The sequence below is a fragment of the Euprymna scolopes genome, chromosome 42 (genome assembly GCF_053919585.1).
Source record: "Euprymna scolopes isolate OS-2025 chromosome 42, ASM5391958v1, whole genome shotgun sequence".
NCBI lineage: Eukaryota > Metazoa > Mollusca > Cephalopoda > Sepiida > Sepiolidae > Euprymna > Euprymna scolopes.
The window spans coordinates 24591363-24614182 of record NC_136523.1 but is presented as its reverse complement, the minus strand read 5'-3'; positions in this window follow the sequence as shown (position 1 = coordinate 24614182).

Genomic DNA, 22820 nt, shown 5'->3' with positions numbered 1-22820 from the left:
AATGAACGATCACCTGAATTCTTAAATACAGGGCATACTGATGAGGTTTTCCAGGGTGTTGGGAAGCACTTCTCTTTAAGGCAACGCTTAAAGAGTTTTGTAAGTATGGGGGCATGTTCTGATTGGAATGCCGTTAGGGCCAGTTGCTTTACTGGACTCAAGGTTCTTGATTAGCTTGGCGACATCACGCACAGATAGTTGTATGTTGCAGAGCGTGTTGGCCGTTATAGGAGGAAATAGGGAGAGTTGATGGCCTTTGTTTATATACATATATATATATATATATATATATATATCTATATATATATATATATAATAAAACTCTTGTTCTTGAAAATTTATTAAAATATTCCCCCAAGAAACAACTTAGAAACCTTCTATTTTTAGAACAGAAAGATATAGGTCAGAAAATTTCAATTTGGCCCAAACAGATACATAAATCTAGTTGATTAATTTTAATGCAGAATTATAAATTGTTATGAATATATCTATATATCTATAAAAATGAACGTGTATGTGTTTGTACATTTTCCTTCGCAATAACTCTGTCAATTTTCAGTCTACAGACTCAAAATTTGATATACAGGGTACTGAGATTTGGGAACATCGATGAGATCGGTTTTCGGCCAGAAATTCGGCTGTTAAGGGGTCAAGGGATTTGACCTTTGAGAACTCTACTAAACTCCTCCGACAATTTTGGGTCTAAACACTTGAAATTTTAGATATATGCTCCTTGGGCATGGATCTAACTTAATAACTTGATTTGAGCCCCAAACAATAAATCTGAAGGGGTCATAATAGGGGTCGAAGTTAAAAAATTGACCTTTTTTTGTTTGTTTTTTTTCAACATACACCTCCAAATACCCGAGCAACGCCGGGCACCCATGCTAGTATATATATATATATATATATATATATATATATATATAGAGAGAGAGAGAGAGAGAGAGAGAGAGAGAGAGAGAGAAAGAGAAAGAGAGAGAGAGAAAGAGAGAGGGAGAGAAAGAGAGATAGAGAGAAAGAGAGATAGAGATGGAGAGAGAGAGAGAGAAATAGATATATAAATATAGTTCAGAAAGTAAACTTTTCAAACTGTAAAAGTGGGAAAAAATAAAGGGGGTGTATAAATATTAATACGAATATTTATAGTGCCGTCCTAACTGGATAAAAATGCACGATATTCCAGATAGAGCATCGGTATATAAAGAAGATAAAAATTTTACAAATTTAAATTCTAAACAAAGGATACAGGTTACAAAATTTTCCCTGTTCCATGGAGTTTCAAACAATGACCCGTATCCTCAGGGGACAATAGTTAGAAAAATACCAATAGTTCGCCGCATGAATAAAACTAACAGCATGACCTTCATTTAGTGCAACTTCGGGTTCTGAAGTGTTGTGGATCTTTGTTGGCGTCTAACTACTGAGCTAAGCATCACCGGTTGTCATAAAGAACTAAAAAAAAAGCCATTCTTGTTGCGTAAAAAACGCGGATATGACGGCGTTTTTTTTTTGGGGGGGGGTTGTCGGTCAATTCATGAGGCACCCATTTATCAAGTGATTTTATTACTATTCTCATGCAAGTGGTTTGAAATCGTCGTATACGTTACGTCTAATTCAGAAGCAAGTTCTCGAACAGTCGTGCGTTAAATCACTTCGACTAAGGCTTTAAATTGATCGTTGTCAGCATCCGATAGCCGACCACTACGATCGTCATCTTCAAGACTCTCGTCGCCGCCACGGAATTTCTTAAATAACCATTGTGATGTGCGGTTCGTTGATATCGCGAGATTTTTTAACAGCTTTTAGATCTAGCTTAAATTTAAACAAGAAACGAATTTGCATTTTTCCATCTTGTATATAACGTTGAGAAAAGATGACATAATTAAAACGCTGGTAATTTAAATGATTAGATGAGAGGAAAAAAGTTTTTTTTAATTATATATGAAATAAAAAATATTATAAAGAAAACTTATTTGAAAATATATCTTTTGAAATCAAGATTAATAATTCCGCAAAAACTTTCTCGTCAACCTAATATTTAGCCGTATAATTTGACCGCACGTTGTCGAGCGGTGGCTACAATATATTAATAAATAGAGAATCTGTATGAATCAAAATAACATATTCAATCGTACATTACGACCAGGTAACGGCGGGCTATATTATAGTATATATATATGTGTGTGTGTGTGTGTGTGTGTGTGTGTGTGTGTGTGTGTGTGTGTGTATATATATGACTATTCATTTAATCACTAATATACGAAAGTATAATTTTATGCGTAAACTTTAAGTATGTACTTCAACAGTGCTCAATACATGGGTAGAGCTAGGTAGTAAGTTATAAAAATATATATGGCAATTAAGCTACACAGAATATTCCGCGTTTCATCCACGCTAGGCATAAGCTTGACGAATCCTAGTGTGGATGAAACGCGGAATATTCTGTGTAGCTTAATTGCCATATATAACTTTATATATATACATATATATATATATATATATATAATTTTTATATCCCTCTGTTATCTTATAAAATTCTCATCTTAATCAGGAAGAGCTACATCTATCCAGAGAGATTTGCCATTTCTATCTGAAAAAAAATTATTTTACTAAATTTCTCTCTTTCTCTTTTTCTCTATCTTACTCTTTATATATCACTCATATATATATATATATATATATATATATATATATATATATATATATATATATATATATATATATATATATATATATATAGGAGAAAGAAAATTAAACTGTATGTTGAACTTTACAATCCGAAAAACAATTTACAAGTCACCGGAGTTTTAAAGAATGCTATTCTTGTTATTCGTCTCATCAGAGGACATAAAGAAATCCGCAAATTATATTTGAAGTAATGCTAGAATTTGCTAGTTTAGGCATTAAGTGAAACTGCAATTTATTGTAGTTATAAATTGGCAAATAAAATAAAAAAGAAGTTAAAAAATGATGGATATGTTAATATATATATATATATATATATATATATATATATATATATATATATATATATATATAACGCGCATATATTTCAGCTTGCATGAAAATCCTTTCAAGTTGATACGAAATGCAAAATAGTTTTTTAGATATAATGGAGTCTAAAATAAGTCCAGCTTGACGATGCATATAATCCGATTGGAAAGCCTTCAAAACAGCTGAAATAATGAAAACTGTTTTCCAGACAGTGCAGTAGCCCAAAGAGAAGTCTGTCCCCAGTCAAATGGGACCAAAGAATAAAAAGAGGTAAAACCAGTATGAGAAGCTTCATCATCAGCTTAATTAGAAAAAATATATGTATATATTTACGTTTATAATCAATAAGAAATGTTTAAGTAAAATATAAGATTACGCACTTTTTCCACCGGGCAACGCCGGGCAGTCTGTTAGTAAATATATATATTAGTTAGTGGCCTTGCAAGGAGATAGGTAAGACAAGCAAGCAAAATAAAACCGAAGCAAAATTCATCCCAACACACCAAAACTGGCTTGTTACGACACTATATATATATATATGTATGTCAAGAGGTTCCTTGAAGAGCATAATATTCCGTGTTTGAATTGGCCTGCACAATCTCCAGACCTCAATCCTATCGAAAACGTATGGCATTACATCATCCAACAGTAACGCAATGATAAAATGCCCCTTCCCTGTAATATTGCTACAGTCTAATTCAAGGAATTCCCAAAAGATTGCAGGCTGTCAAATTGCAGATGGGCTATGCTACTAAATATTAACTAGTTCATTGTGTTCCTGTTGTATTTGTGTTACATTAATGTCCTAAAGTTACATTTAAATAACAATTTTCCATTGTGCAAACTTTCTTTTTGCCTCCGCAATTTGAAGTTTTTGAAATATTCTAGTATTCACGTCAATTTGAAAAAATAACTTCAAATTGACGCGAACACTTAAATATTTCAAAAGTCAAATATGAACAGGTAAAATTATAGAAGAATAAAAGGCCAATCAAATGAGGTATAATTTGTTTAAACAGTTACATTTAATTTAGCTTAAATTTGCATTTTTTGAAAAAATTACAAGTGCGGATTTTCTTTTTGCCGCCTGTGTATATATTATTATTATTATTATTATTATTATTATTATTATTATTATTATTATTATTATTATTATTTCAGCCTGGTGTGTATTAACTTAATTCATTACAAGTTGTTTCAATCCACGGTATAAAGATTATCCGCCTATATCATCAGATGATTCAAGTTTTAAAATATATATTTGCTTGATTCATTACTCAAGCTTGAAATTAAAAAAATATATATTTGGCTCTACAAACGCATTGGACACCTTCTTTTTTTGGTTTTTTTTTTACCAAATATCGTTCATAATATATATATATATATATATATATATATATATATATATATATATATATATATATATATATAGTTTTAATTTCAATATCTCTTAGCTAACATTTTCATTTATTAAATTTCAAAATACATCTTACTAAGATGCTTTGTTTCATATATATATATCTGTGTGTGTGTGCGTGCGTGTGTGTGTGTGTGCGCGCGCGCCCGTGTATGTGTGTGTGCGTGTGCGTGCGTGTGTGCGCGTGTGTGCGTATGTGTGTATGCGTGTGTGTGCGTGTGTGTGTGCGTGTGAGTGCGTGTGTGTGTGCGTGTGAGTGCGTGTGTGTGCGTGTGTGTGTATGTGTTTGTGTGTGTTTGTGTGTGTGTGTGTGTGAATATATGCCTGCGTGTATGGCAATTTTCCAGAGAGTGGTTTTTAAATTAATATTTTTACTTCCAGCTGTTAGCCGTGTACGCCATGTTTATCATCGACTGCCAAGCTAATAACGTAAGCAAATTAAATTTTTAAAAATTCAAAATGTCAAAAAAAAAAAACATGATTTCTTTTGTCATATCTAACGACGAATAAATCTACGTAACACATGTTCATTTTTAGCTTGACATATTTCTTTCCGGAAGGAAGAAAAATACAATCAGTTGAAAAAGTAAAAGACAAGAAAACCTTACTTGAAACCGCTGAAAAATTGATGTTTCACGAAACAATAATCTCTGTCAAAAAATACAGAACAAAAAAGTAATATCACATAGACAAATATAGGTAAATGTTTTTTTCTTTGTCGCCATCATGGCATTTTTGCCTTTGTCTTTTTCACGATAAAAATGATATTAAGAAAAAAAGTATCATTGTTCTTTAACACCTGAAGAAGAGTTTTTCTCTCGAAATATGAATTATAAATTATCTACAACATTTTGACGAAAATATTTTTAGGTCAGCGGCGACAATAGATGAAACATCCTAGCCTTGTTGTTTCGGCTCTCTGATCGGTTGGGGCAGAACTGTTTATGGCCGAAAGAAATCGATGCCTCCGTTCAGTCTCGAAAGACGAAGCATACCCCCAGTAGGGGCAGCTACGCGTGGTAATTAGGCAAGTGTTGCGCAATCCTCAACCACACGTCTCCTGAATCGGCCTGTTTAAGTCCATTGGCAAGAAGACCAGGACGCCTGGGAACAATGCCGAGAAAAGCGGAGAGCACATACAGCACCTGGAAGTCCCAAATGGTCATCCATTTGGTACTGACCAGGTTCAACGTAGCTTAACTTCAGTGGTCCAGTGGGAAAAGGTGTGTCAACACGCGATTAAGCCAAGAAATGTATGTGCGGCATTTTTCGTTTTTATGATAAAAGAGAAGAAATAACGTAAAAATAAAACACAATTAATGTTGTTCCGGTTCCTATAGCTGAAGATTATATTCGTTGCTTTCATGATAAAAGATGAAAATATGAAAACTACGATTTCTCTTTATAATACTTTGAAGATGAGGTTTTCTCTCGAAAAAATAAAATATAAATAAATGAATAATTTTATTGTTTAATAAATAAATAAACAATTCTATTATTAAAGAAATAAATAAAAAAATATTATAAAACAAATAGATAATATTATTGAATAAATAAATGAATAATTTTATTATTAAATAAATAAATGAACAATGTTATTATTAAATAAATGAATGAATAGTTTTAATTTTAAATAAATAAATTATATTATTAAACAAATTAATTAAAATCAAGGTTTTCTTCGACGGTCGTACGTCTAAACAATATTATATAAATGCGGGAGTAGCTCAGGGGTCTATCTTCGGACCTTTATTATTCGTAGACCATCAGACGTAAGTTCTAACTGCAGGATGTTCTTTGGAATGCGCCCATCTTCCATGCGATGGACATAATCCAACTGCTTGGGACAGATTAAGACCTCGATGATAGACAACTTATACCAAAGGCCGCATGGACAACTCACAAAGAAGGTGTTTAACGTAGACTTTACTTGTCCACAATTGCTACCCACACGCTGTGTGCAGACAATCGCAAGGAAACTAAGGCAAGGACTAACTCGACTCACGTTGTTGTTTGTTTTTTTTTCTTTTCAGTCCACCTGAGCGACCATCAAATTGCACCCTATAATGTAACCGACACTCTCATGTTTCAGCGTTGGCTAACGTCTTTTTAAGTCAAACTCTGGCTGAATGAGTCTCCATGCCCATAGCCTTCCACTGTCGGGAAATAATGCAAACCGTGACTCATAAGAGAAATAATCTTCGTCCAATAGGGCATAGGTTTCCCCAGCATCTCACGAGCCTAATATTTTTCTTCGTTTGATATTGACATCTTTCTCGCAGCTCTACCATAGTAGCCCAACTTGCGAAGATACTTGAAAGCTGTTTTTGGACTGACACCAGCTTGTGTTGCCATGTCAGCGGCTTTGCACTGAGAAACCTCTTCAACATTTCTTATCATAAGACGCAAGGCTCTTTTAGGGGGCCCGGGACGACCTGGATGAGGTTTTTCTTCACGCTTTGTCCTTTCTTGTGAATTGTGCAATCACTCTATTAATAGTAGAAATGGGTATTGAAAGATTTCCTGCCATTTTTCGTTGATTAAATCTCCCTTTATTTTAATCACGTGGCGGACGACAGGAACTTTTATAAAAAGATCTGGAACAAATTTCATCCTCCGAAATTTTAACTAGATTTTCGGACCACCTTACACGGTTGAACAAATTATAAGCATAACAGCGGGTTATAGCTATTTCTATCATTATTTTCATGGCAAGTGCTCGCCTAAACTCCAATATATCGTTTCCCCCTTGCCAAACTTTCACAAAAACACTCGACTAGCTACAACCACTATAAACGATTTCCCCCATTCTCTATTTTTGCCTAAATCTAAACGCGATTTCATGAACAAAGTTTCTTCTCAGAACTGCCTGCTTGTGGAACATTGTTCCGCTGTCCTGCTTCCTCGTTGTATACGACATAGCAGCCTTCAAATCCAATGTAAACAAGTCATTGTTGAGCTGTCCCCATAAATAATCAAATTCTACCCAATTTACACTATTACAATTACTACACTATCACCTTGCATTCATTAACCCTTATCCTTGAGTAGCTTTTGGACTTTGTTAATTAGTGACTCCCATGTAAAAAAAAGCTGCAGACTTAGAAATTGTTAATTGAGCCCGAGTATGAAAGTTGAAATGCGACTATATTGTCGCTGGCTTGGGAAATACATGTCAGGTGGCTTCGTGTGGAAACGACCGGTAATAAATGCCTTTTCTCTTAAGTGAAAATAAAACGCGTGCTGAAATCTTTTCCTTCATTTCTTTGTGAGACTTTCATGCATAATTCGAGATGTAGAAACAGTCTCAACGACATTGGGTATTCTCATGAAATTAAGAGAGCCCCTTTCCATCGAAGTACTTGGCTAATTTTTTTCCAAGTGGCATAATACTGGCAGGTACTCTATCCTCTCCTAAAGAGAGATAGGGCTAAATATAAATAGCGTTTTCCTTCTTGAATCTATAAAAATTAAGCACCAGATAAACTATTTTTAATACACAGGTTGTCCAATAATAATCGTTGCAAAGTTTGTTTGTTTTTTGTCCATAAATTAAACAATACAGATTATCCAAACGTAAATATATACAATAGTATTACTAAATTAAAATATCAAAACTTTATTCACGTAACCACCCTGTGCATCAATAACGCTTGGTGAATGCTCCACACGAGTCATGAATAATGTTTTATGGGACTTTGGCCTATTCTTAACTTCAGAAACTTCAAGTTGATATGAAGGGAAACTGAGACTTTACTGTCGTTCTTGGAATTTGAACATTTGTACGCCAAGTAGTAGATGGTCTGCAACAAAAAAAAAAGAAAACTTGTTTCCATCAAACGGAAATGGAATCATGTCGCCTTTTCTAGGGCGACAATGTTATCTTTCCGCCCTGTATGCGTCATCTGCGTCTTATTTCCACTGGCAAGGTTATGTGAATCAGATTAGCGGCGTATCGTGTCACGTCTGTTGTTGCCTATGTAGTTGCGTAGTTTGTTTTTTTTGTTTTTTTTGTAGCAGTTGTCAGAATTGTCGAATCCAAATGCGTACAGGGGGTTCAATAATTAAAAAAAAGTTTGTTTTTTTTGTTGTTGTTTTTTTCTGCCTATATTTATACAATAGATTAAATAATACATATCACTCAGACGTAAATATATACAATAGTATTACTAGATTGAAAATATCCAAAATGTATTCAGTGTAACCACCCTATGCATCAATAACCTACTGCATACGCTTGCTGAATGTCCCACATGAGTCATAAATAATTTTTCTAGGATTCCTCACTTAATTTCTTCTTCGGAGTCACCAACTTAGTATGGTGGGAAGCTGAGACTTTGTTTTCCAAGACAGACCAAATATCTTGATCGCACTAGTTGATTTGAAACGTTTTAGTGCTTTCTACACAAACATTCGGTTCACATTTAAGGTCTTTGCAATGTCTCCTGCAGACTTTCCGGATTTGAACAGCTTTACAATGGCAATTCGTTTCGCTCAATCATGTGGCAGAATGTCAAAAGTTATCTTTCAAGTTACACTGTATCCATATACACATAAAGAGGATAGACATTCGGGAACATTCACTGAATATAGATTATAACAAAAAGTTGTAACGATAAATATTGAACACCCTGCGTGCTGGTATATTTTTAGATAGCGAAGACGTGGAAAATTTGGTGAAAAAAAAATAAAATAAAATAAGCGAAGGAAAATAGAATGCGTCAAGGAAACCAAAAATGGCGACACAATTCGAGCGGTTTATCAAAGACATCGATGACAAGAATGAGTCTAAGATCGTAATTTCTCTAGGGGAAGACATACCAGCGACAAGAAAATACAATACAGTACAGAGTTGTATGGGATTGACACAAACTGAACGAAATTAAGATATATATGAATAAGCTGTGACGATTCACTGTTTTATTAACAATATATATATATATATATATATATATATATATATATATATGTATGTATATGTATATGCGTATAAATATATATATATATACATATAAATATATATATATATATATATATATATATGCATTACCCCCACTCTTTATTTGTGCCCAAACCTAAACGTAGATTCCATGAACAAAGCTCCTTTCTTAGAACTGCTCGCCTATGGAATTGTCTTCCGTTTTCCTGCTTTCCAGCTGACTACAATATGCTTGTCTTCAAGTCTAACGTAAACAAGTTTCTGGTGAGCCGTTCAATACAAGTTTACAAATTTACCGAATTCCCATTACTAACGATTACTATATTGTCCAATTTCTACTGTACACTCTTTAACCTTTATCCTCGAGTGGCCTCTTGGCCTTGATAAGTGGTGATGCCCCTATATATATATATATATATATATATGTATATATATATAGGGTGTACCAATAAAATGCATACACTCTTTAAATTATCTCAACTTGCGACATGGACACGTTTTTTACGGGTTTTACAGCGAAGATAGTCGTCTAGAATTTCACTTGAAGGCCCACATTCCAGACGAACGGTGGTTGTTAGAAGAATGAAGACGAATAAGCTTTTTTCGATTGATCCATCAAGAAATTGACATGCTACGAATTTCAAAACGAGGTGCGTATTCCATGAAGATCTCGGCAGCGATTTTGTTTGAGAATCACCCATAAAAACTGAAGAATTGAAATGAAATAAAAGGCATTTAAAACTACATAAAAATACAAAGAAATTAACCAGCTTCACCGGACTTATATAATAATATATTTACCGGACTCACCATTTAAACAAAGAAGAAACCAAGGAATTATGCCTACTTCGGATGGTTACCTTGTGCCGTTGAAGATTCAAAACATAGATTAGACTTTTTTTTACCTTACTGCTACCAAAGACTGTCATTTCGGATTTTACAACACAATTTGGATACGAAATTCAACATTCGTTTCATTTTGAACCAATATATAATTTCTCTTTAGAAACTTTGATAATGATTTTCTGTGTTTATTGTATTTAGCAAATTAGGTATAAACCATTATAATTTGCTAATATTTTCTCCTCTGGGGAGATGAGTAAACATTGAAAACATATAGGTTAATGAGATATACTTATTGAAATATATTCTTCGTCTTGCATAAAATAAAAATTCTAGATTTGAAATTTAACCATTTCACGCCATAGAATTTAAATTACTAATTTATGATATATATATATATATGAAATAGGAGAAATTTCAGAGGAAACATAATGTAATTTAAATCAAAAAGATCAAAGAAACAAAAAAAACGGGCAGGTGGAATTGTTAAAATTTCCTTAAGGCCTTATCGTCTGACCCTTTAAGAGGAAACGTCAGAATGATAAATTAAAAGCTAAGAATCGAATGAGGAAAGAGGGAAATTGGTTTCAATTGGAAAACCAGTGAGAGAAATATATATATATATATATATATATATATATATATATATATAATTCTCACTGTTCAGGTGGTTTTAAATCAGTAAATATTTCCAACTGATGTTTCAAAATCTTTTGTCTACACAGGCTAAGTCGAGAGTTATTAATGACTAACGCCTCAATGATATTGAGATGATAGTTCGACCTAGCACTGTATAAAACAGAAAACCAACCATCGGAATATTGGTCAGAACACCTATTTATACTAATCAGGTGATTACCGATGGCGGACTCATGAGCTTGGGAGTGCCCGGATGTTCTCGAAACCTGGTGTAATCGAATATCCCGATATATATATATATATATATATATTACCCTTCACCGGACTATTCATTCATGTGAAATCTTTTCATCATTTTTTCTTTTACCTCCTATTCCCCTTACCTCACCCGTTTTTTTAACCAAGTAAGATCTGTGACTTATTTGTGGTTTCATTAAATACTTTTTCATGCAAAATCCGATACCGCATTTTGCTAATTCCTGCCCTCTGATGAGAAGGAGAGTATTTCTTCGAAACTCCGCGGATTAAGGACTATCCACTTATCTTGTGCTTCCTTTTTAAAATTAAATATGTTTTTAACTCTTTTTCAAGATGTCTTTTAACATGTTTTATTAATCATTTGTTCATATTATAAGCTCCATTTCCTTTTCGGTTTTATTGAGCTTTTACATCTGGTTGAGATTACTTTACTTGTAAATATTAACTCTTTAATATTTATAACATATTTTAAGTTTACCATTTTGATTACCTTGGTAAACTTATTGTAATGTTTTATATATATATATATATATATATATATATATATATATATATATATATATATATATATATGCATATATATATATATATATATATATATATATATATATATATATATATATATATAATTTTTTGATAAAACAAATCCGACGGTTTAAGAGAAAAAAATATAAAAAGAAAAAGTCAAAAAATGTTTCGAACAGTGGGCTAATACTTCACATAACAAGATACTCTAGACGTTACGCAATTCGTAAGGTGCTTGACTTTCGATTAGGAGCACCTGCTAAACCTATTTAAAGAACTGTGAATATACTTTTTAGATCAAAAAACCAATGAATGGGCGAATGAAACCGGAACATACGACCCGTTTTACGGCACTTAAGAACAACGAAGAACAATGGCGATACAAGCCGCGCGTTTTATCAAGATATCGATGACCAGAATGTAACTGATTTCTCAAGGGGGAGCCACACGAGCGACAATGAAACAGGGATACGAACTAAAAAAAAACAAAAAAAAAATTTAAAAAATAGCCCAACAATATGAGAACGAGTGGTGAGTTGGTGAGGGGGGGCACAAAAAAACGAACCCCATTCTTTCTTTCCTCTCCGTGGAATTGTGATTCTGTAGGGAGAGTGGGGGAGGGTTAGTATACTTTTTGTTGTTGTTTGATACTTTTAGCTGTTCTTTTATTATTGGCACCAATCAAAAACGCGGCGTCTCCCGTGTGTTTCTATCAAGATAAAACGTTCGTAGCTCCACCTCTCGGCCTGCAAGCGAAAAAAGAGAAGTACGTACAAGCGCAGAAAGCGATAAAAAACACTATAAAAAATAAAACATACGAATGTAATGGCACGTTTAATATTTTGTGTTCGTAATGTGTATTCATGTATATCAATATCAATATATATATATATATATATATATATATATATATATATATATATCTCAATATTTATATATATAGTCTCTCTCTCGCTCTCTCTCTCTCTCTCTCTCTCTCTATATATATATATATATATATATATATATATATATATATATTGTTATGTCTCGGAAGTAGAGTGAAAAGCACATCTTATTTTTCTTTTATTAATATTATTTTTTCCTTGTACACATTTTTGTGAATTATTCCATGGATTTCTGTCTTTGCATTATTATGGACCATCTTCTTCCAATTACGGGATTTCCTTGGATTTTACTTGTACAAATAGAAATTCTTTTAACTTTCTTGATTTTAACTTTCTTGGATTTTACCGTCACTGGATTTTTTATCTTCCACCAGACTATCCATTCGTGTGTAATCACCTTTTTCTTTACCATATTCCCTCTGCTTATTTTTTTTTTCAAGTAAGATCTTTGACTTACTTGTTGTTTCATCAAATACTTCTGCACGCAAAATCCGATACCGCATTTTGCTAATTCCTACCCTCTGATTAGAATGAAAGTATTTCTTCGAAACTCCGCGGATTAAGGACTATCCATTTATCTAGTGTTTCCTTTTCAGATTAAATATGTTTTAAACTCATTTCAAAGTGTTTTTTAACATATTCCATTAACTGTTTGCTCATATATATATATATATATATATATATATATATATACATATATATAGATATATATTCTCCGTTATTATTAGACATGATTATATATATATATATATATATATATATATATAGGTATATATCTACACATAAATCTATGAACACAAATATAGTAATATTTTTATATATATATATATATACATATATATGTGTATATAACTATATATAACAAAACACACACACACACACACACACACACACATATATATATATATATATATATATATATATATATATATATATATATATATAATGTTTGGATTTTACCATTCTTGGATTTTTTTGCCCTTCACCGGACTATCCATTCATGTGAAATCTTCTAATCATTTTTTCTTTTACCTCCTATTCCCCTTACCTCACCCTTTTTTTTAACCACGTAAGATCTGTGACTTACTTATGGTTTCATTATATACTTTTACATGCAACATCCGATCCCGCATTTTGCTAATTCCTGCCCTCTGATGAGAAGGGGTGTATGTCTTCGAAACTCCGCGGATTAAGGACTATCCACTTATCTTGTGCTTCCTTTTTTAAAATTAAATATGTTTTAACTCTTTTTCAAGATGTTTTTAACATGTCTAATTAATCATTTATTCATATAATATATATATATATGTATATATATATATATATATATATATATATATATGGGCAAACAGTTAATAAAATATGTTAAAAAACACTTTGAAAAAGAGTTAAACACATATTTAATCTTAAAAGGAAACACTTGATAAGTGAATAGTCCTTAATCCGTAGAGTTTCGAAGAAATACTTTCCTTTTCATTAGAGGGTAGGAATTAGCAAAATGCGGGATCGGATTTTCCATACAAAAGTATTTGATGAAACAACAAGTAAGTCAAAAAATCTTACTTGATAACAAAAAGTGGAGCAGAGGGTATATGGTGAAGAAAAAAAGTGATTTCACGTTAATGGATAGTCTGGATAGTGAATGGATAGTTTTATTATATATATATATATATATATATATATATATATATATATATATATTAATGAATTTTAGCTGCAAGCTGTATAAAAAAAACGTTAATGGATTGGCAGGATAGTGAATGGATAGTTTTATTTTATATATATATATATATATATATATATATATATATATATATATATATATATATATACATTAATTAATTTTAGCTGCAAGCTGTATAATACAAAATCTGTACCCGATTCAAAGGAGCAAACAAAATAAGTTAGAGAATAAAGTTACGTATATAGGTGCATATGTAGTCATCCACATCCAGTGCTGTTTCGTTGTATCAAACGTCTTCAGTGAGGTTAGACTACTGCCTCTCCCAAGCCGAGGTTTGAACCTAGAAGCCTCGCATTGATAGCCTGCAGTTCTACCAATCGACCCACTACAAATGTCGATTTAAAACAAACATCCACCACCATTTTTATAGTGCTCAAACAGCTTGTTTGTAAACAAACAGCGAGCCTCTTATTTTTTAGCCAATTAAGTAGCAGGTGAGATTATTTACGACAGTGCTCAGCCCAAAGAGAGGGAGGATTTAAAAAATATTTGTAGTCATCGACAGACAGTACTGATTCGTTGTACCACAACACAACAGTGCGGCTAGACTAACACCTCTCCCAAGCCGAGGATTGGACCTAGAACCATCGCATTGATAACCAGCAGTTCTAGACACACACGCACACCCACATACACACACATATGTACATTATATATATATATATATATATATATATATATATATATATATAAAGATGTGGGTATAGTTTGCTTAAATATATATATATATTTAAATAGAATTGTAGAAGGCGGTACAATGCAGAAGTAACGGAAAGACACAAGCTGAAGTAGGTGAGAAATTTATTAATACAACTTATAAATACATGTGTACATATTCGTATTTCATATACGCAGAATATTTATATTTGCACAGTGGTCACCTGGGAAAGTCGGTCTGGTGGTATATCCGTGTAATATAATATTTCGAGAAAGATCTCTTCGTCAGATATTTACTTGACTTTGATTAAACGTGCTGTTGTAATTTAAATATATATATATATATATATATATATATATATATATATATATATATATGTATATATATATATATTAGGGATGGGAATATTCCGATATTTTCGGATTTCGATCCAATTACCGATTCCATATTAAATTCCCGATTCCGATACAATTACCGATTCTGATTCTTTATGAATCTCTAAATATTTAACTATAAAGTTGTTATTTTTCATGATTACCGTAAAAACACATGTTAAATGTGCAGATCTTTTCTCGAACGTAAGGATACACTTGTGAGGGATGATTCATCGATTTTAGTTTCACTAATAGTTAATTAATTATTAATTAATTAATATATATTCATTATTTTAGTATATTTTTCTTCATAGAAAATTAAATAAAACGCCAATTAAAAGAATCATCTTTGGCATCGGAAAATAGGCACGATTGTTTTCCGATTCCGATACCGACTCCGATACCACAAAAAGTTCCGATTTTTTTCGATTCCCGATTCTGATTCCGATTAATCGTCTCAACACTAATATATATATATATATATGTGTGTATATAATGCGAGATATGTTCATCTAAATTTAAAACTTAAAATCCGCAGAAACCCCTTATCGACCTCACACACACACACACACACACAAATATATATATATTTATATATATATATATATATATATATATAGTTAGTTAGTTAGTTAGTTAATTATAAAATATATATGGCGATTAAGCTACACTGAATATTCCGCGTTTCAACCACTCTGCATAAGCCTGAAGAGTCCTAGAGTGAATGAAACGCGGAATATTCAGTGTAGCTTAATCGACATATATATTTTATAACTAACTAGCTCTACCTACGTATTGAGCACTTTTGAAGTAAATACTTAATGTTTACGCATAAATTCATACTTTCGCATATTGATTTTATGTGAGTAAATGAAGTAGTTATATATATATATATATATATATATATATATATATAAGAACAAGTAGTTAATAAAACATGTTAAAAACACTCTGAAAAAGAGTTAAAAACATATTTAATTTTAAAAGGGAAGCACTAAATAAGTGGATAGTCCTTAATCCGCGGAGTTTCGAAGAAATACTTTCCTTCTCATCAGATGGTAGGATTTATAAAAATACGGGATCGGATTTTGCTTGCAAAAGTATTTAATGAAACTACAAGTAAGTCATAGATCTTACTTGGTAAAAAAATAATGATGGATGACTTACTTGTAGTTTGATTAAATACTTTTTCATTTCTCGCTGCATTTAATTATTTATTTCTGTTTTTTTTTATCTTTATTTACTTTTTGCTTTTTTTCTGTAATTTATTTGTACGCTCTATATTTTGTACGCTCTATTTTTGTACTCTCTATTTTTTGTTCATTATTTATTTCTTCGTTTCCTCTAATTCTTTTTTATTTATTAATTTATTGGTCCCCCGACAAAAGGAGTTTAAACCTGTAGATGCACCCTTTTCCTTTCGTCTGTTCGTCTGTTTATCCGTTTGTATGTATGTATGTATGTATGTATGTATGTATGTCATGTATGTATGTATGTCTGTCTGTACTTTTCCCAATTAGTACGACTTGGAATTTTGTGACATTTTGCACAAACATTGAACATGATATGAGTAAAAAAGTTACAGAACATATTTTCCAGGGAAACTTCGGGTTCCCTCCCTAGGGGTGCCTTCGAATTAAAATATCTAAAATTGACATTTTTGTGCTTATTAAAAAAATTGATGCCTTGGATTTTTATAAAACTTTCTGAAAAGTTATAATTAACTAATTTCTATATAATTTTGTTAGTCTATACTTCGCGATAACTCATGTGTGTGCCCCAGGGCTCTTTTAGAGCTAATAAAAACACTCCATTTTTGGGACTATTTTACCATATTTGTCCCAAATTTTCTATGTATGTCTATTTATTAGCAGTTTTGCATGGTGCTGAACTCAAATTTAAATATTTTAAGACCTTGGGAACTTTTGGAGCTAAATGGTGGGGTGATGGACTTAGTCATTTTTTATTTTGTTTGCATCATGGTGAAAAATTTACGTATGATTAATCTAAATTGTTTAAAAAATTATATTTCTTCATTTGTTAATTATTTTATTTTTCTTCTGCCAGAAGTAAAGACCATTATTCGAAACTTGGAAAGGAAAAAATTTAATGAAATATGCCTAAGAGAAAACTACTGCCTATATATATATATATATATATATATATATATATATATGTGATAAGCACCTATATTTAAAAACCGATAAAATAGGTTCAAATTTACCTACCTCTATTATATAAATCTCACCTGTCTGTTTCAATGTATGTATGTATGTATGTATTATGTATGTATGTCTAAAACTTTCGACAGAGGCGATGGACTTTGAAGCCCGAACCTTCTGACGACAAATAGCGAAAAATTGGCTAAAAACATCAATTCCTTCAGCCTTAACTAAAACTTAGGGCCTAAAACTTCACCGGTTGTTCATTTTCACCAGGATTTGTCATCCTCTGGGCACTTTTGGGACTAAATGGGAGAGGGAAATGCTGAGCTTGGTTAGTTTTTTATGCCTTGTTCACTGAGCACTCACGGGGGACCATGCATGCTTCATTTATTGGCTTTCTCTTGGATTTAGTTTCTTCTTTTTTGTTGTTTTTATCATGTTTACTTATTTATTGGGGTTTTTTAATCTTATTTATTTCGATTATAATACATCTGTCCTCTTTTTTTCTTGTATCTCTCGCGTTTATTTACCTTTTAATTTTTTTCATTAGCGGGGCGGGGGGCAAGAGGGCGCCCAGCTTTTTCCGGTCGTAAAATACGCTTAAATATGATATTTTGTCTAGATTTCGTATGTATCATTTTAGAGTTGGGATTCCAAAAATAAAAAAAAGTATTTGAGTGCCATTATTTAGAATTGAAACCGAAAGCATAACTGCAGCATTTAAAGCTGGTGACGTTCCACTGTACAAACATGACACGCATAGCCAATTAGGTCCGAGGGTGGAGTACTGCTGCCACATCTGGGCAGGAGCTGCTAAAAACAGCCTATCCTTCCTTGACAGAGTACAAAATAGACTTCGTGGCTTAGTGGAGGATGCCCTTTTCTCTTCCTTGCAACCTCTCTCCCACAGGAGAGACGTTTAGCCTGCCTTTGTTTTATCGTTATTTCCATGGAAAGTGTTCGTCTGAGCTCCAATCTCTAGCCCCCCCCCTCTCGCCAATCTTTGGGAAAATCGATGTGATCGGTTTTCAACCAGAAATTTGGCCGTAAATGGGTCAAAGTTCAACGATTTGTACCTTTGATAACTCTACCAAACTCCTCCGACAACTTTGAGTCTAAATACTTGACATTTTAAATATAGGTTCCTTGGAAATGGATCTAACTCAATAACTTGATTAGAGCCCTAAACAATAAATGTTAAGGGGTCATAATAGGGGTCAAAGTTAAAAACATCGACCGTTATTTTGTTTTGTTTTTTGGGGTTTTTTGTTTTGTTTTTTTTTTTTGCTCAGCATACACCTCACACCGGGGCAACGCCACCCATGCTAGTAAATATATATTCAAAAGTTTGACTTATGTCAAGCTACATCTAAAATATCAAGTGTTTAGACCCAAAATTGGCAGAGGAGTTTGGTAGAGTCTGCAAAAATCAACTCTTTCGGCTTAGACCTATTGGCAGCCAAATTTTCGCACCAAAACTGATTAAAACACCATGTAAAATTTCAAATGTTTACACCCAAATTTGCTGAATAGTTTGCTAGAGACCGCAAAGGTCAAATCTTTTGAACTTTGACCAATTGGCAGCCAAATTTTCGGCCAAAACTGATTAAAAAGCTTGTCCTATGTCTGAATACACTTTATATAAAATGTTTAGACCAAAAAGTGTTTAGACCAAAAATTGGCTCATAGGTCAATTTTTTTTAACTTTGACCCTAATTTTGACCTCTTAACGTTCATTGTTTTGGGCTCAAATCAAATTAAAAGTTTGTTCCCTGTTCAAGTAACCTACATCTAAAATTTCAAGTGTTTAGGCATAAAATTAGCGGAGGAGTTTGGTAGAGTTTTTAATAGGTCAAATCGTTGAACTTTGACCCCTTGACAATTAAATTTCTGGCCGAAAATCGATTAAAAAATTTTTCCCACTCTCAATACCCGTTATGTCAAATCTCGAGTCTGTAGACTGAAAATTGACAGAGTAGTTTTGAAGGGAAATGTACACACAGACAGACACACACAGATATTTTCACCTTTATATATATATATATATATATATATATATATATATATATATATATATAGAGAGAGAGAGAGAGAGAGAGAGAGAGAGAGAGAGATTTTCTCTTTTCTCTTTTCTCTTTCCTTCAGTAAATTTTCCGTTCGTATTATTTGTCTTCTGACACTTTGCGCTTTCTCTATTTTTTTTTCTTTTTCTTTAAATTTTACTTTGTTTGGTCTTCCTTTATTTTTCTCGTCTTTTTCGTAATTTCTTTTTTATTCTTTTTTTTACATAGGCGTCACCACTTATCAAGGCCGAGAGGCCACTCAAGGATAAGGGTTAAAGAGTGTATAGTAGTCAAAAGGACAATATTGTAATCGATAGTAATGGAAATTCGGTAAATTTGTTAAATTAAGTGGAACGGCTCATCAGAAACTTGTTTACTTTGAACTTGAAGACAACCATATTGTAGTCAGCTGGAAAGCAGGCGTGCAGTTCTAAGAAAGAAGCTTTGTTCATAGAATCTACGTTTAGGTTTAGGCACAGATGAAGAATGGGGAGAATTATTGATAGTTTTTTTCAGCAAGACGAGTGTTTCTTGTGACAGTTTGGCGAGAGGGGGGACCATAGATTGAAGCTCAGTCGAACACTTTCCATGAAAATAACGATAAAGCAGAGACAAACTTGCAACATCTCTTCTGTGAGATAGAGGTTGCGGCGAAGAGCAAAGGACATCTCCTACGAGGCTACGAAGTCTATTTTGAACTTTATCAAGGCAGGACAAGTCCTTTCTAGCAGCTCCTGCTCAGATGTGGCAACAGTATTCCATCCTTGGGCGTATTTGGCTCTTATATAGATAGAGAATTGCATCGGCAGTGAGATATCTACTGGATCGATAGAAGGATCCCATCATTTTTCCAGCGGCCTTGGAAACACATTTGATGTACGAATTCCATTTAAGATCAGGAGTAAAGGTCAAGCCTAGAAGCTTCTCAAAACTTGAGGCCTCCCCAAGACGAGAGCCATTCATTTTAATTGATGCCAAATGGGGATCAGAACGTTGATAATGTAAAGATAGAAGCTTGGTTATAGATGCATTAAAAGTAACCAGCAACTCCTTTCTCCATTGTACAGCGTGATCAAGATCAGAGGAGAAAGAATCGGAGAGAACTTGGTCGTTTACTGTCTTAGATGTGCTACCACAGATGGTAGTGTCATCAACAAAAATGTCTACGAACGAATGATGTAAGGATGTGATTTGGAAGATCATTAATATAGATCAGGAAAAGAGTTGCACCAGGATAGACCCATGAGGAACTCCAGCATTAATACTGTGAGCTTCTGATTTTTGCCTATCAACTACTACTCTTATGAACCTATCAGAGAGAAATGATTTAATAATTGAGAAGACATTTCCAGCTATACCATAGCTGGAGATCTTGTGAAGTAAACCTTTATGCCATACCCTTTCAAAGGTCTTTGATATGTCTAGAGAAATTGCCCTAGAAAGGTTGCCTCTGTCGAGAGATTCGCTAATCTTATAAGATATAACTGTAAGCACATCTGCTGTAGATCTAGCAGAACGGAAACTATATTGTGTGTCACTAAGAAGGTTATTTTCCCTGAGATGGTTGATTACTTCTGTATTTAACACAGATTCCAGTAACTTACTCATGACGCACAGGAGACTTATTGGCCTGTACTGAGAGGGGGGGGTGAGCGATCACCTGAATTCTTAAATACAGGGCATACTGATGAGATTTTCCAGGGTGATGGGAAGCAATTCTCCTTAAGACAACGTTTAAACAGTTTTGTAAGTATGGCCGCTAGTTCTGGGTGAAGTTTTTGAGTACTATAATTGGAATACCGTCAAGGCCGGTTGCTTTACTGGAATCAAGGTTTTTGATTAGCTCAGCAACATCACGTACTTATATTTGTATATTACAGAGCGTGTTTTCTGATACAAGAGGAAATAATGGGGGTTGGCAGCCTTGGTCGCAAAGCGTAGAATTAGTTGCAAAGTTCTGCCAAAGAGTTTGGCTTTGTCTGATGCTGACGAGATTACCTCAGGTCCATTGATAATAAAGCACACGCTTCTGTTCAGGATTCTGTTTGCTATTTGCCAAAACTGGTGGAAACCAAGCTGCTGCTCAGCTACTTTGGACTTGACGGACTGAGCACAACTCTCTTGCGTTCTTTGTTTCTTTCTTGCAAGTGTTGCTGGCAGTCCCGAAAGCGGCTTTAGTTTCCATACATCTATTACGTTGGAAACAGTGGAAAAAGTGATTTCTGTACGCAATGGCAGCAGAACATTCTGGAGAGAACCATGGCTGGCTGTTAAGTTTTTGCTGGAACTTTTTCGAGGGTATGAAACGGTCTATACCGTATATTATATTTTATGCAATTTTTTATTTTATTTTCATAGTATTTTTCATATTATTTTTTTATAATTTTTATATTATTGTTTTATATTATTTTTTATATTATTTTTATAATTTTTATATTATTGTTTTATATTATTTTTTATATTATTTTTATATTATTTTTATATTATTTTTTATATTATTCTTTATATTACTTTTATATTATTTTTATATTATTTTTTATATTATTTTATTATATTATTTTTTACATTATTTTTTATATTATTTCTTTATTTTTTTTTCTAATATTTTTTCTATTTTTTTTCTATTATTTTTTATAGTATTTTTTATATTATTTTTTATATTATTTTTTATATTATTTTTTATATTATTTGTTTATATCATTTTTTATATTATTTGTTTATATAATTTTTTATATTATTTGTTTATATTATTTGTTCATATAATTTTTTATATAATTTTTTTATATTATTTTTTATATTATTTTTTACATTATTTTTTATTTTATGTTTTATATTATTTTTATATTATTTTTTATATTATTTTTATATTATCTTTTATATTATTTTTTTATATTATTTTTTATAATATGTTTTTATATTATTTTGTATATTATTTTTTTATATTATTTTTTATATTATTTTTTAATATTATTTTTGATATTATTTTTGATATTATTTTTATATTGTTTTTTATATTATTTTTTTATATTATTTTTGATATTATTTTTTTATATTATTTTTTTATCAGTTTTTTTTTTCGGTGAATTTTTATTTCCTTACTCTTTTTTTATTTCTCTTTTTCCCCGTTTCCTTCTTTCTATTTCATTTCTTGTAATATTCTTGTGTTCTTTTTTATACTTTTCGTCTTCTTTCTCATTCTCTTTGTCTTTTCATTTTCTCTGTCTTCATCTTCATTTGCTCTTAATCCTTTCTTTTAGTTTCCTCCTCTCTTTTCTTACTCCTCGTTGTCTTCTTACTCTTTCATTCATTTT